Genomic DNA, 15,821 nt, shown 5'->3' on the forward strand with positions numbered 1-15,821 from the left:
CAGGCAACACCTGACCCTCCACTCCTCCTTGAAACTGCCCCCCGCCATCCACCTTGGGAGAGCTCTGGGGGCTTTCAAAGGTACCCTCAATTAGTTAAGACAAGAGAAAAAAATATATTCCCTCTTGGTAGCCTTTTGTACATGTCTACATTTTTATATAGCTAACTGAGTTTTTTTCACAATTACTAGATAATTCCAGTAGCAAATAACCCGGAAGTTTTTGTGTAAATAAAAACTCAGTAAAGAGGGAAATGAGTGGAAGAATTTTAAAATTTTTTGAATTAATTTGTCAAAATATCAGTCCGGTCATATTTAGGAAGCATCACAAGAAATGAATATAATTAGTGACTGGGATTAAGGTCTCTGATTTTTTTTTTCAGGAAGGTGATTGCCAGCAGGCCAGCCCCAGTTCAGCAGGATGCTATGTCCCGAGCACTACCTTTGAGTTTCTAGGTAAATGTTGTTCTGATAACAAACTGGGTTTCTCAGCTCCCTCCCCACTGGGAGGATGGTGTGTGATGTGGATAACGTTCTTGACTTTTCTGCTAAGATTCTAGCTCTCAGCCAAGAGAAAAAAAAAAAAAAATGGAGAAGAAGCATTTGTGTCGCTGTGCATTAGCAAAGGGAGCCGTGTGAGCTGGGTGAGCCCACGTCACTGCCATTTGATATGCTCCCTGCTGGGTGAATTGAGGGATTCTTGATGCTACCCTGATCAAAAGAAGGAAGCCTAGAACCTGGAACCAACTCCTGGAGTTCTACATTGGGGTGGGAATGTTCCTGAACGTACCAGAAGTCCATCCAAGCACAAGGACTGGAACGTGGGAAACAGAGCACACAGGCACCTGCTTGCTGCCTTACCCCGTTATTGGCCTCTCATCTGTTTCAGCAAATTCGTTCTTCTCTCTTCATAATAATGATTAGCCTTTGCACGTTCCATAATTCAACCCAACCTGTGACGTATGTTTCCTGAATCTCAAGATAACTCATTCTCTCCCTACCTCTTGCTTTCAACATCACACACACACACACACACAGGCACACACGCACACAATTTAGTGGTACCCAAAATTGGGTTGTTTGCCTACCCAGTAGGTGCCCATTTTCTCCTCTGTTCTCCTTTGCTGGGATAGTTTGCCTCCTACAAGAACATAAAATGTCAGTCACCAGCCTTTCCAGCTTCCTTGCTGCTAGATATAGTGACGTGACATAGATTTAGGGTGGCAATGTGACACAGTCCTGGGGTGCCATGTGACAGAGTCTTGCAGTGCCAATGTGATGATGTGGCACATCTGGAGTGGCCAAGTGACAAAGCTCTTGGGTGGTAAAGTGACACAGTTCTGGGAGAGCCATGAGATACAGTGCTTGGGTAGCAATGTGACACAGGTCTCTGGTGACCGTGGGATCTAGTCCTGGGTGGCAATGTGACACAGTTCTGGAATGGCCATAGAAACATTCCTGGGATGGTCATGGGACACAGTTCTGGGGTGGCGACGTGACATAGTGGTGGAGTGGTGATATGACACACGTGATAACCGTGTAAAACGTTTCTGCTCAATGCAGCCTAAAGTATGCATGCTCTCCAGCAGGAAAGCATTCCTAGGAACTTCTAGGAAAGATTCCCCCTCTTTATACAGAGGGGGAATCATTCTCACCATTGGGACTTCCCCTTTGTCTTCTCACCGTGGAACAGCTTTACATGAGCATATGATGCAATGATGACAGACATTTCATCTGCTAAGGATGGCAGACAAATGAAAAGTGACTGGAACCTTGACTGCATATTTGAGCAAGTATAACAACCCTTGGCTTGCCTACCCCTAGATTTCTTCTTAAGTGAGATAATGACTAAACTCTTGATATTTATGTCACACACACATGAGCACACATATGCACTATTTATTTTTATTGCATGTACATATTTTATTGCATATACACAATTCTACTAACATAGGAAACTATAAGCATTTCCCTGTAGACATTAAAATTATTTTTGCAAGCAAAGATATGAGTTGCTTTTTTTTTTTTTTAATTTTTTTTGGCTGTGTTGGGTCTTCGTTTCTGTGCAAGGGCTTTCTCTAGTTGTGGCGAGCGGGGGCCACTCTTCATCGCGGTGCGCAGGCCTCTTACTATCGCGGCCTCTCTTGTTGCGGAGCACAGGCTCCAGACACGCAGGCTCAGTAGTTGTGGCTCATGGGCCCAGTTGCTCCGCGGCATGTGAGATCTTCCCAGACCAGGGCTCAAACCCGTGTCCCCTGCATTGGCAGGCAGATTCTCAACCACTGCACCACCAGGGAAGCCCATGAGTTGCTTTTTGATAAGAGTTTAGAACAAAAAAATCCATTTGAAACTCTGTGAAGAATAACATGAGGAGTCTAGTTACATAAATATGAGGCAAGCAGGCTCTGTGACCTGGAGTAAAGACACATAAGACTTTTTGATTGACCAAGTTAGGTGTTAAACAATCTGTGGTAAGCAGGTCTATGGAGTGAGTGGCCAATTTGTCTAAGAAACTCATGGCCTTCTGGGAGATTAAAAGTCCCCCAATTCCTGCTACCTAAAGTTTAAAATAAGAGAAACCAATCAACTTGCACTCAGGTGACCAGAGCGACCTGCAGTAAAATTACCTTGACCAGAGTGGGACTAAGCTCATGGTCTAGGGTTCAGTGTACTTCAAGCTGAAAGCTCTACAGCTTCCACACCAGTGATTTCTATTTAGGAAACAATAGCAGAGTGTGAAATCTAGAAACTTCACTGACTCTGTGAAGGGGTGTGAACAAGCAAGGACACACCAGAGCCAGTAGACAAATAATATCATCTGTCAAACATCGTCTGTACAGGACGTGGAAGTAATGGCAGCAGTGGGATTTCTAGATGACAACTCTCCATTTGTGTTTTGTGTATGGAAGTCAGCCGAATCTCCTACTCCAACTCACTTTAATAGCATGAGCAAATGACACGTTCTTGGACAAACTGCGACTGGGGAGACCTGAAGGGAGAATTAATGAAATTCCCACTAATAGGACTTGTGGAAGTCAGAGCATTAAATAAAAATGAATGAATGGGGCTTCCCTGGTGGTGCAGTGGTTAAGAATCCTCCTGCCAATGCAGGGGACACGGGTTCGAGCCCTGGTTCGGGAAGATCCCACATGCCGTGGAGCAAATAAGCCCGTGAGCCACAACTACTGAAGCCCATGCACCTAGAGTCTGTGCTCCACAACAAGAGAAGCCACCGCAATGAGAAGCCCGCGCACCACAACGAAGAGTAGCCCCCGCTCACCACAAGTAGAGAAAGCTTGCACACAGCAACGAAGACCCAACACAGCCAAAAATAAATTTAAAAAATTAATAAATTTTTAAAAAAATGAATGAATGAATGAAAGCATCAGTACCCCCAGTTTATTGATTGGGGCATATAAATATTTGCCTAGGGCTTCCCTGGTGGCGCAGTGGTTGAGAATCTGCCTGCTAATGCAGGGGACACGGGTTCGAGCCCTGGTCTGGGAAGATCCCACATGCCGCGGAGCGACTAGGCCCGTGAGCCACAATTGCTGAGCCTGCGCGTCTGGAGCCTGTGCTCCGCAACAAGATAGGCCGCGATAGTGAGAGGCCCGCGCACCGTAATGAAGAGTGGCCCCCACTTGCCGCAACTAGAGAAAGCCCTCGCACAGAAACGAAGACCCAACACAACCATAAATAAATAGATAAATAAAATTTAAAAAAAAAAAGATTCAACTTTAAAAAAAAAAAATTTGCCTATTTCACACATATACCTACTTAATATCGAAGTTGAGAACTAAATGACAACTTTTGATTGTCCCAAAATAAAATGAGTAATTAAGCACAGTTATTCTTCCCTAATGTAATATTTCTGTTCTTTGGCAAAACGTTTTATTTCAGACAGGAATTCCTAACATGTTAAGTGTTTTTCGAGAAAGTTTTCTAAGGTCAAGTAAATGTGAGAAGCACTCATTACACAAATTTGAACCTATTGCTTTGAGGCAAGCTTTCTGAAGCCGTTAATATACAGTATGAATATCCAAGACGGGCTAGAGAGATATCTCCTCTAAAAATTATGTAACCACTGAAGCCTTCTTCATGAAACATCTCATGAGACTAGTTTCTTGCAGAACATAATTTGAGAAACACTGATATAGGGTTTAAAATCCAACCCACAGATAATAAACGTTTAAGTTTTTACATGTATTTTGTTTAAATTTATTATAGTTATTTAGAATTTAACCCTGTATTCGATTGCATTTTCACTCATCGGCTGTCTCTTTATGACTTCATCACTCTGGAGCTTTTAATATGAATGTATGGTTCGGTCTGTTAGAGCAGTTTTTTAAATACATTTTCAAGAATGGTTCATGAATAATAGATTTTCTGATCTCCCTTCCAAATATGTGAAAATATGTTTTCTGTATCCTCACTGTGTGACATTCATCTTGGCTATGTACAAAATTATTGGGTCCTGAAATCATGCCCTCAAAATGGGAGGCAAAATTTGCTATGTGTTATTGCATAGAAGTTAGGAGCAAGCCTGAATTTGTTATTTCATACATAACTTTGTTTGGGGATGAGGGAAAGGGGAGAAGCATGAAGTTAATCCTGGATACTCATCTGTATCCAAGGCCTGTTCGTTTTGATTCATATTATTTAACTATTTGAAAGGATGTGTACATTATCCAAAATAATTTTGAATGAAATTTGCAAAACACTTTAAATCTGTATGACTGGTTTACTATGGAGTCTCAAATTGTTGGGGCATAAACATGAAAAGCATTCATTTGATCTAATGATTGGTACCTTCCATGTTCAAAGGTACCTTGTTTCCTACTGAGTGCCCAGCTTCCTAACAGGCACCTTAGTTTGAGTCAAAATCTCATTTATTCTAGAAAGTTTCATGTTAGTTATTAAAAGACAAACATACTCTTTTTAACTCGTAATCTATTAAATTCAAAGTTTACTTCTATTCCTTAGAAGTTCAACCTATCTCCTTCCCTCAGGATAGACTTGTGGTTCAAGGGTTTGAAGTGGAGAGGTTTGGAGTGAAGCAGAACAATTAGAAATCCACGTTCACTGTAAATCTTTAATATAATAAAGGAGTTTAAAAAAACAGGGGGAAGACAGATCTTTCAGTTGCTAACACTTGATGGTAACTCATTTTCCTGTGTTCTTCCTAAACTTTTTCATATGACACATGCACATACACACACTCAATTGTGTGATTTGCACAGAACACTGGGGAAAATGGGAGGGGGGGTGCGGTTTCTATACGACTCGGAGAAAAACTTTTATTATGAAAAACAAAATACAAAGTATTGATATTATATTAAATATCGAATTTGCTTAACGCTTCCAATAAAATTTTATTAGTCCTTTTAGACAGTCACTTGATCTTATTTCCAAGAAGAAAATTTTCTTTTAATCAGGTTTATTTTACAGCTTTATCAAGGTACAATGGACATAAAATAAACCACATGCATGCAAAGTATACAATTTGATAAGTTGTTTCTACTATATAAGTTTCAGGTGTTCAGCATTATGATTCCACATCTGTATAAATACAAAGGAATCACCATCACATGTCTCCTTATCATCAATCACCACATAGTTGACCCCCTGCATCCATTTCACCTGCACTCAACACCCTTCCCCTCTAGTAACCACTAATCTAAGTTCTGTATGTACGAGTTAGTTTTGTTTTATTTTGTTTGTTCATTTGTCTTGTTTTTGTAGATTCCACATATGAGTGAAATCATATAGTATTTGCTTTTCTCTATTTGAGGTCCATCCATGTCTGAAATAGCAAGATTTCTTCCTTTTTATGGCTGAATAATATTTCCTCCTGTTGCGATGGGACCATGGTTGCAGCTGCAGCATGCTAGTGGGCGGGGCTTGCCCTCAGACAAGCTTCCATGTCTGCCCTCGATTGCTGCCACGTTGGTGTGTGAGGATATTGCTCAGATGGCTGTGAGGCTCAGCCAGAGTGCAGGAGTGGGCAAGGCTCTCATCAGGGTGCATCACTTGCATTAACAGGTTAGAGGGAGAATTTCAAAATGTGCCCGTCAGCAACTGCATTAGCAACTAGCCTGAGATTGCAAAAATGGCTCCTGCCGTGTCTCAGTCCCTGGGGAGCATTCTAACTGGGTCTTGCCTCTCTAGCAGATGCTTCAAAATTAATAAGTGGGTCCACTTCACCTGTGGTCCAAGAGCTTTTCAATCTGGTGCTTTTGCACTGGTTTGGGGGTCCAGTGAGTTTGACCATGGGCCCTTTAAGAGAGGGTTTTCCATTCCCTGCAGTGCTATAGTTTTCCTGGACATATTTCCCATTGGTTTTCAAAGCCAGGTGTTCTGGGGGCTCCTCTCTCCTGTGCAGGATCTAGGGGTTGGGGTGCCTGATGTAGAACTTGAACCCCTTGCTCCTCAGGGAAAAGATTTGTACCTCTGTGATCCTTCCCGATGTGGACTGCCACAGCGAGGGTGTGGTTGTTTTCTTTGGCAAGACTGTCTCTCTGCCTCTCCTATGTGTCTCAGGGCTGTCCTTTTAACCTTTGTTGTGGAAGCTCTGCTCCTCCAGTTTTCAGGTCTCCTTTCTGAGGGAATTATTCCACATATAGTTGTAGATTTCTTGTGTCAGTGGGAGGACTGATTTCAGGATCTTCCTGAGCCATCATCTTGAAAACCTCCGACAATTTGGTAAGTTTTGACAAGTGTATACCAAAGCAACATAGTAAACATGGCCATTCTGCAAAGGTTTCCTAGAGCACTCCTATAATCCCTTCTTCCCATTTTTTTCTCCTGCCTTTGCCAGGCAACCACCAATCTATCAGTGGCTTCTATCACTTTATATTTGCTTGAACTTTCTGAAATTTTATATAAATGGAATCATATAGTGTATACTCTCTTTTGTCCAGAGTCTTTCACTCAGATTAATTATTTTAGATTCATCCATTTTGTTGTATGTATCAATATTTGATTTCTTTTTATTGCTGAGTAGTATTCCATTATATGAGTATATCACAATTTGTTTAGGCATTAACTTGTTGATGGTTACTTGGGTTGTTTCTATTGTACTGTTTGGTTATTATAAACACAACTGCTATAAACATTCATGGACATGTCTTGTTGTGTACATATGCTTTCATTTCTCTTGAGTACATACCTATGATTAGAATGGCTGGATCACATGAGAAGGGTATCTTACATCTTTACAAAACTGCCAAATTCTTCTGAAGTCATTTTTCCATTTTATTTTACAACAAGCAATGTTTGTAAGTTCCCATTGCTTCACACCCTCACAAAGCTTAGTGTGGTCATCTTTTCATTTTTATCCATTTTAATGGGTGCATAGTGATAGCTATTTCACTGTATTTTTTAATTTGCATTCCCTAATGAATAATGACGATGAGGAACTTTTTATGTACTTATTTGACATCTTTATATCCTCTGTGGTGAAGTGTGGGTTCAAATCTTTTGCCCATTTTATTGAGTTTTTTTAAACTTATTATTGACTTGTAAAAGTTTTTTATATTAAAGATGCAAATCCTTCATCAGATACATATTTTATAAATATTTTATCTCAATCTGTGTCTCCTTTTTCTTTTTCTTTAGAGTGTCTTTTGAAGGGCAAAGTTTCTTAATTTTGATGAAGTTCAATTTGTTAATTCTTACTTTTTATACTTCTTGCTTTGTTTGTTGTACTTAAGAAATCTTTGCCAAACCAAAGGTCATGAACATTTTCTCCTAATAGTTTTATAGTTTTAGCTCTTACACTAAAGTCTATGATCCATTTCAAGTTATCACATGAGGAAAAGAACAAGCTTACTTTTTCCAAATGACTATCCAATTGTTAAAACACCACGTGTAGAAAAGATTATCTTTTCTCTTCCTAGCAGTTTGGTAAAAATCAATTAATGATATATGTGTGGATCTATTTCTGTACTCTAGTTTATTCCATTGGTCTATTTTACCCTCTCTTTATGCTAATATTTTACTATCTTGATTATTGTAGCTTTATGATAAGTCTTGAAATTGTATAGTGTAAGAATTCCAATTTTTTTCTTCTTTGTTAAAGTTGTTTTAGCTATTCTAAATCCTTTACATTCTCATATAAATATTAGAATCAGCTTGTTACAAATCAAAAGCCTGCTGGGATTTTCATTAGTAACACATTGAATCTATAGATAAAATGGGGGAAATTATCCTAACAATATTGAGTGTTCTGATCCATCAGTAGATATATCTTTCCAGTTATCTAGGTTTTTAAATTTCTCTCTGCAGTGTTTTGTAGTTAAAATGTAGATATATATCTTTTGTCAAATTGTCAACCCTACCTTAACCTAACACTCTCCTTCTAGAATCTAATTCGTTCTTGTAACTATCTTTGGAATTAGCTAACAATTGGTGTCGTATTCTATTCAGATTAACCCTCTGTAATGTCACCAATTTCGTGTCCCAGGAGGATGAATTTGCAGCTGTGCTTTAAATATTTCATCTGGTTATGTAAAACATAAGCCATTGGGTTTAAAGGTAAACTGTCATCTCAAGCTATTACCATGAACTGTCTATACCTTATTTTCAGGAGACTATCAGGGGAAAACATTATGCACAAAAATGATTTAAACAACATCTGCTTCAGTCACTATTATAATCCTCTCAGAGACAACTGAAAGCATAATATTTTTGTCATGTGAGAATACAATTTTCTGTTCTAAATGGATTAAGTTCATGTGGTGGCAGAACACATAGGAAAACCACAATGGGAAAATATGAATAGAAGAGGGTTTAACTTTAGCCATACAGCCTTATTTCACAAAAATAATAAATCAGTCACACAAACTTTTCTGAAAAGTTGTGATTAAGTCAACCAAGTGTGATTCTTAGAGTCAGTTTCCTGGGCTGCCAGACTTTAAAACCAGAAAACAAGTAATAAAATGGCAATAAGTACATACCTTTCAATAATCACATTAAATGTCATGGAATGAATGTTTCAGTCAAAAGACATAGGGTGGCTGATTGGATAATAAAAAACAAGACCCATCTATATGCTGCTTACAAGAGACTTCAGAGCTATAATAGAAGACAAAGAATGGCATTATATAATGATAAAGTGATCAATACCAGAAGAGGATGTAACACTCAACATATATGCTCCTTATAAGCCCATAAATATATAAAGCAAATATTAACATACATAAAGGGAGAAATTGACAATAACGCAATAATAGTAGGGAACTTTAACACCCCACTTACATCAATGGACAGATCATCCAGATAGAAAATCAATAGGAAACAGTAGTCTTAAATGACACATTAGATCAGTTGAGCTTAATAGATATCTAAAGGACATTCCAATCAAAAACAGCTGAATACACATTCTTATCAAGTGTACATGGAACATTTTCTAGGATAGATCACTTGTTAGGTCACAAAACAAGTCTCAACAAATTTAAGAGGATAGAAATTATATCAAGCATTTTTTCTGATCACAACGGTATGAAACTAGACATCAATTACAGGAAGAAAAATGGGAAAAACAAACATGTGGAGACTAAAAAACATGGAGGGAGATGCAAGAGGGAGGAGATATGGGGATATATGTATATGTATAGCTGATTCACTTTGTTATAAAGCAGAAACTAACACACCATTGTAAAGCAATTATACTCCAATAAAGATGTTTAAAGAAAAACAAAAACAAAAACAAAAACCAATGGGCCAATGAAGAAATCAAAGAAGAAATCAAAAAATACTTTGAGACAAATGAAAATAAAAACACAGCTTTCCAAAATCTACTGGATGCAGCAGAAGTAGTCCTAAGAGGGAAGTTTATAGTTATGCAGACCTACCTCAAGAAATAAGAAAAGTTTCAAATAAACAACCTAACCTATCATCTAAAGGCATTAGAAAACAAAAAACAATGAGATATCACCTCACACCTCTCATAATGCCTATCATCAAAAAGACAACAATAACAAATGTTGGTGAGGATGTGAGCAAAAGGGAATGCTAGTACACTTTTGGTGGGAAAGTAAATTGGTAGAACCACTATGGAAAACAGTATGGAGGTTCTTCAAAAAACTGAAAATAGAACTACCTATGATCCAGTAATTCCACTCCTGGGTATATATCCAAAGAAAATGAAAACACTAATTTGAAAAGATACATGCACTCCAATGTTCATAGCAGCATTATTTACAATAGTGAAGATATGGAAGCAAACTAAATGTCCATCAACAGATGAATGGATAAAGAAGATGTGGTATGTATGTATATATACCATGGACTGTTACTCAGCCATAAAAAAGAATGAAATTCTGTCATTTGCAACAACATGCATAGATCTAGAGGGTATTATGCTTAGTGAAAGGAGCCAGACAGAGAAAGACTAATACAGTATGTTATCACTTATATGTAGACTCTAAAAAATGAAACAAACAAATGAATAGAACAAAAGAGAAACAGACTCACGTATATAGAGAACAAACTAGTGGTTACCAGTGAGGAGAGGGAAGGTGACAGGGGCAAGATAGGGATAGGGGTTTAAGAGGCACAAACTACAATGTATAAAATAAATAAACTACAAGGATATATTGTACAGCACAGGGAATATACCCAAGATTTTATAAAAACTTGAAATGAAATATAATCTATAAAAATTTTAAATCACTATATTGTACACCTGAAACTAATGAAATATTGTAAATCAACTATACTTCAATAAAAATAATAATAAATAAATAGAGATAATGAGCATAGGCAACTTCTTTTAGGAGATTTGTTCTAATGGCAAACAGAAAAAATGGCTTTAAATGTGGACTGCTAGGGAAAGAAAAAGAAAAGCTCAAAGTCTTTAACTTGTTGGACTGTGTGTTAACATCATTAACCAAGATTAAAAATAGATATGGAATAATGACTTTGAAGATTTGGAAGAGGTAGATGATGGGTTTACTTACCTAATCCAGGCAAGCCAGATTCAGGGACCATGGAATCTCTGAACAGGGCTAATATCTCAAGGGCTAAGACAGGTATATGGGAGACTGGGGCTTTCCCAGAGCAGCCAGTGGGGTCCAGGGATTTGAGAACTGGGAAAATAGTATTGCCTTCTTGAGCCGAGCATATTTAGGGGGAAAAAAAGAGAGTTCCCACGGGGTCAATACAAAGAGAAAAATAAAGCAAACTGCATTCAGAAACAAGGTAAGAAGCTCAAGTTGACTTGGAAGGTAAAGCTGTGATTATTGCTTACAGAGTGATCCCCAGGAATGCCAGAGGTTGGACCATGAGATGGATGGAATACTGTGAAAAGCAGAGACTTGGGAAAATCCAACCATTTCATGGTACACAAATAAACTATTATTATCTTCACTTCCTATCAGCTTTTCATTCTTCTGCTCTTATTACGTTTGGTCTGTTGAAAGTCCAACTTCAACAGCCCTTGTTTTTTTTCCATCAGTCTGGTGAACCCCAACTCTTTCTTGGAGGCAGAAATGAGATTGGGGCCAGGAATAGGAGCAGAGTGCAGACAACTTGAGATCAAGAGACACAGCTCAAGTTGGGGCTACCTCTCACCTATCTTGTTTGAGACTCTCAAGGAATTTACAATCTGCACAGATCTATGGGTATATGATGAGTTCACTGGATACAATGAGTTTGAATACCTGGCCAAATAGAGATGTAAGTTTAAAACTCAAGAGATGTGTTCAACAGAAGTAAAAAGTACTAATACCTGAATATTTCCTATTTTGCCCCTCCTGACTTCCCCTCTTTAGCACTTGAACAGTCCCGCTTTAAGTACAGGATCTTGGTAATGAGTGAAGCCCTGAAAAGGCAACATAAAACAAGAAATGAAGTTAATCTACATCATAATGAGCTTGGAGATGAAGACAGAAAAATCAGGTGGGCTGAATGCTGAGGCAAGTTTCTGAGGGTTTGGAATCAAGAGTGGAAAATGGAGTGTTTCAGGGAGCAACTACTATCTACTGTAGGAGCCCCAAAGATGCAAAAATACAGGTGACATTTTCATCTGTGTTGTGCATAAAGATTGCTCTCAGTTTATGCATTTAATTGAGAGACTATTTCAGGAATTGAATGATTTTAATTAGCTTTGAGCTAACTGAGTAATTTTTTAATTGCAACACTTTTGCTAAACAGATCTATATAGAGTCTTTATTTTAATGAATATATATTAAAATGTTTGCATATGAATATAGTGGATTGTTTGTATGACCACCTTATGCTAGGTGTTATTCATGTGATTTTGATGTTCAGTTTGTTTTCATGTTGCTACCAAAGAGTACTGCTATAATTGTGGGCTACTAAGAGGAGGACCTAAAAAAAAACCAGAACTGGACATAATATATAATGTTGGATTTGTGCCAGGTGAAGTATAAATGCAATTACAATGCCCTAAACAAACAGAAATTTTAAGGTGATTTGAAAAGAGAAAACTGGATGAGAAAATGAGTTAGTATACCTCCCAGAGTAGAGTAACATCCAATTTTAAGGGCTCGTGTCTTAGCGTCTTCACCACATTATCTTTCAAGCAGAGATATAGCAGTGTCATCAAATCAATATAATCTGTGACATTAAATTGATGCCGATAATTTTAAAAATATTATTTTAAAAGTTTGTTTATAAGTTTAACCTGTGTGCTGTTTTTAATATATCAGTTCACGTCTGAGAATGTTTAAGAAACATTTTCATTAAAATAATATACTTTAATGTGGAACCAAAGAATTTTGCCTCTACAAATGGTTCACTTCTACCAAATTTGAAAAACGCTTGGAACACAACTAGCCTTATGCAAGCCTTGATGAAAAAGTGCTCTGAGACAGGCACAGGCCTCAGGGGGCAGCTGGAAAGAAGTAGAACAGATGCCAGGGCAGTTCTAGAGTGAAATAGGGTGTTTAGAAACTTTCTATCAAATCTATGTTTCTCTTACCTAGCTTTTTTAAATTTCAGATAATAATAACATCAATAATACCCATTTATGTTTATGACATCTTTCACCATATTACACATTTATTTAGCTGCCCCAAATTATAATTTTGAGTTTTCTGAGTGAGTACTGCATTAACCAAATGTAAGAAGTATCTTGGTATTCCTGACAACCATAATTCAAAATAATGTAGTCATATTCTAAACAAAGTCCTAAAAAGTGACATAATAAAGGTATCATAATGTCCTTATACAACCGGACCATTTCAGTTTAAACACACATGGATCCATAATCTTAAATCACACTTAAGCAACAAAGACTCTATTGATAAGTGATCAATCCTTATTCAGTCATTTCTATTCATTCTTGAATACTACTTGCTTCCCTTTAACTCTTAATTAATCTGTCACTTATCAATGTAAATTTTTGAGTAATTACAGCATTTAAATCTTTAGTATGGATGGAAATGCAATAGAATTTTGCCCCTTCTCATCATGACATGTCTTATAACTATGCTTCCTCCAGCTCAAACTGAGCTCCAGCCAAATTGAAATTCTTCCATTTTTTGAACATATAATCTCTCTAATCTAAAAAATGTCTCTCAAATGTTCACACTTTTGAGTTCATCCAATCCAGTAGCTTTTCCCCAAGACTTAGAAAGGGTGCCAGATGAAGCAAGTAAAAATACAAGATACCCAGTTTAATTTGAATTGCAGGTAAACAATTAGATGTTTTTTTACTCTAAGTATAGCCCTGTTATTGCATACGACATACTTATACTAAAAAATTATTTGTTGTTTACCTAAAATTCAAATTTTACTGGTTATCTATATTTTATCTGACAACCCTGTGGCTAGGACTCTCAATTCTATAGCTTCTAATTTTTATAAAGTATACCTTCTCCCTCTGGCATGGCAGAAAAGAAGAAGTAGAGTCATCTGTACAGAAAAGTAAGACAATGGTCTTAGGCCTGGCCTAGCAGCCTTTGGTGTGACATCAAGCACTTTCTCTCAGATGATATCCTGAGCCTCTTTTCCACGTTAATTTCACAGCCTACACGTCCATGTTGCTCAGTATTATTTTCTAGATTCCCAGTCTTCTAACCCACTCAGACTCTAACATAGTGTTCTAACATAGTGTGCATTATAACCTTCATCTAACATCCCTGAGATGGATGACATCTGAATTATATCTGATGTTCCTTCTGGGATGAGCATGGGGGAAGAGGCACCCATCTGAAACTTGTGTTCCTGGGGCCAGGATTAGATATAGTAATGAGTGGGGCTGGTCAGTATGGTTCAGTGGGTAGCCAAAGTCCAAGTCCTGTGTGAGACTGGGCCTGGCAAGTATGCATATGAAGCATCAAGTTCAAGAGAGAAGGGAGAAAATAAGAATAGGGAAAAGAAGTGAAACAATAGGCAACATAATCTACAAGATGATGCAGCAGGGGAGAAGAGTTTCTGTGGAATATTTATAGTAAAACTCATTCTCAAGGAGAAAATTGTTAAGAGGGCCAAGCTTATTTGGACAATTCACTTTCCAGCTTTGGCCTCCCGAGGTCCTTCTGTGAGCATTGATATGATTGGCCGGTGGAAAATAGTCCTCTTTTCCTTCCTGGCTGCTTGAAGATTAACTGCCATCATGAACAACACGGTAACTATCTGGACCAGGAAGTTCATGACTAACCGAATACTTCAGCGGAAACAAATGATCATCGATGTCCTTCATCCTGGGAAGGCAACAGTACCTAAGACAGAAATTCGGGAAAAACTAGCCGAAATATACAAGACCACACCAGATGTCATCTTTGTGTTTGGATTCAGAACCCATTTTGGTGGTGACAAGACAACTGGCTTTGGCATGATTTATGATTCCTTGGATTATGTGAAGAAGGATGAGCCCAAACACAGGCTTGCAAGACATGGCCTGTACGAGAAGAAAAATACCTCAAGAAAACAGCGAAAGGAACGCAAGAACAGAATGAAGAAAGTCAGGGGGACTGCAAAGGACAATGTTGGTGCTGGCAGAAAGAAATGAAGTGTCTAGCAGTGAGCTGGAGATTGGGCAGCAGAAGGAATAAAGACTCTGCAGTGACTGTGTCTTTGGTGATTGTGCAGATTTTTCATGAGAGAGTTAATAAGCTAAGACTTTTAAAAAAAAAAGATGGTGAGGTTCTGTCTTTGATCTTAGGCGTGGAAGACATTCTTCTCCTAGGTAGTTCCTTGATCTCAAAGCCCTAACTCCACTGGGACTAATAAAATTCTAAGCCCAGGACTATCTTGAGATTCTTTCCTTAGTCCCTACTTAGATGTTCTCATTTGGCATGACTTTCCCAGTGCTGTCTCCCTGCCTCATGTCCACATCTGCTTGGTCCTCATGGTTTAACGTAAGAAAAGAGATGAATCACAGCCTTATACTATGTTAAAGACCACTACCATCTACTCGGTGACAGCTGCCTATATTCAAATTATAATGCCTAAGAAATCACAACCAGATTCTAACATAGTGTGCATTATAACCTTCATCTAACATCCCTGAAAACAAATTTAAAAGCTGTTCACTCAAATAATGACTCTCATCAATCAAATAGAAAAAATGGGGGGGGGAGGGCAAAGAGTTGGTCAAAGTGACTTCTGCTTCTTGCAGTCTCTGAGAATAACAAGAAAACATGGAAAAAATATAAAAACCATTGGCTTGAAAGCATTAGGAAACTAGCAAAATATGGGCTATATTCCAGAGCAAGATGTGGTAGAAAATGAACTGCAGAGACATGTAGTAATATCTGGTCTACTTTTGCACATGTGGCACTTGCCAATTCTGGAGAGATAGCTGAGGAGTGCTTTCGACAGCTCAAATGGTGAGGGAGATAAAAAATGAAGTC

At 38.1% G+C, this 15,821-nt stretch overlaps 1 pseudogene; it reads left to right on the plus strand.

Annotated features, from left to right (window-relative positions):
- The first annotated feature begins 14,581 nt into the window (after nucleotides 1-14,581).
- LOC137763609 (small ribosomal subunit protein eS24 pseudogene) lies at nucleotides 14,582-15,086 on the plus strand (annotated as a pseudogene).
- The last annotated feature ends 735 nt before the right edge of the window (nucleotides 15,087-15,821 follow it).

Source organism: Eschrichtius robustus, chromosome 4 (assembly GCF_028021215.1).
Source record: "Eschrichtius robustus isolate mEscRob2 chromosome 4, mEscRob2.pri, whole genome shotgun sequence".
Classification (NCBI taxonomy): domain Eukaryota; kingdom Metazoa; phylum Chordata; class Mammalia; order Artiodactyla; family Eschrichtiidae; genus Eschrichtius; species Eschrichtius robustus.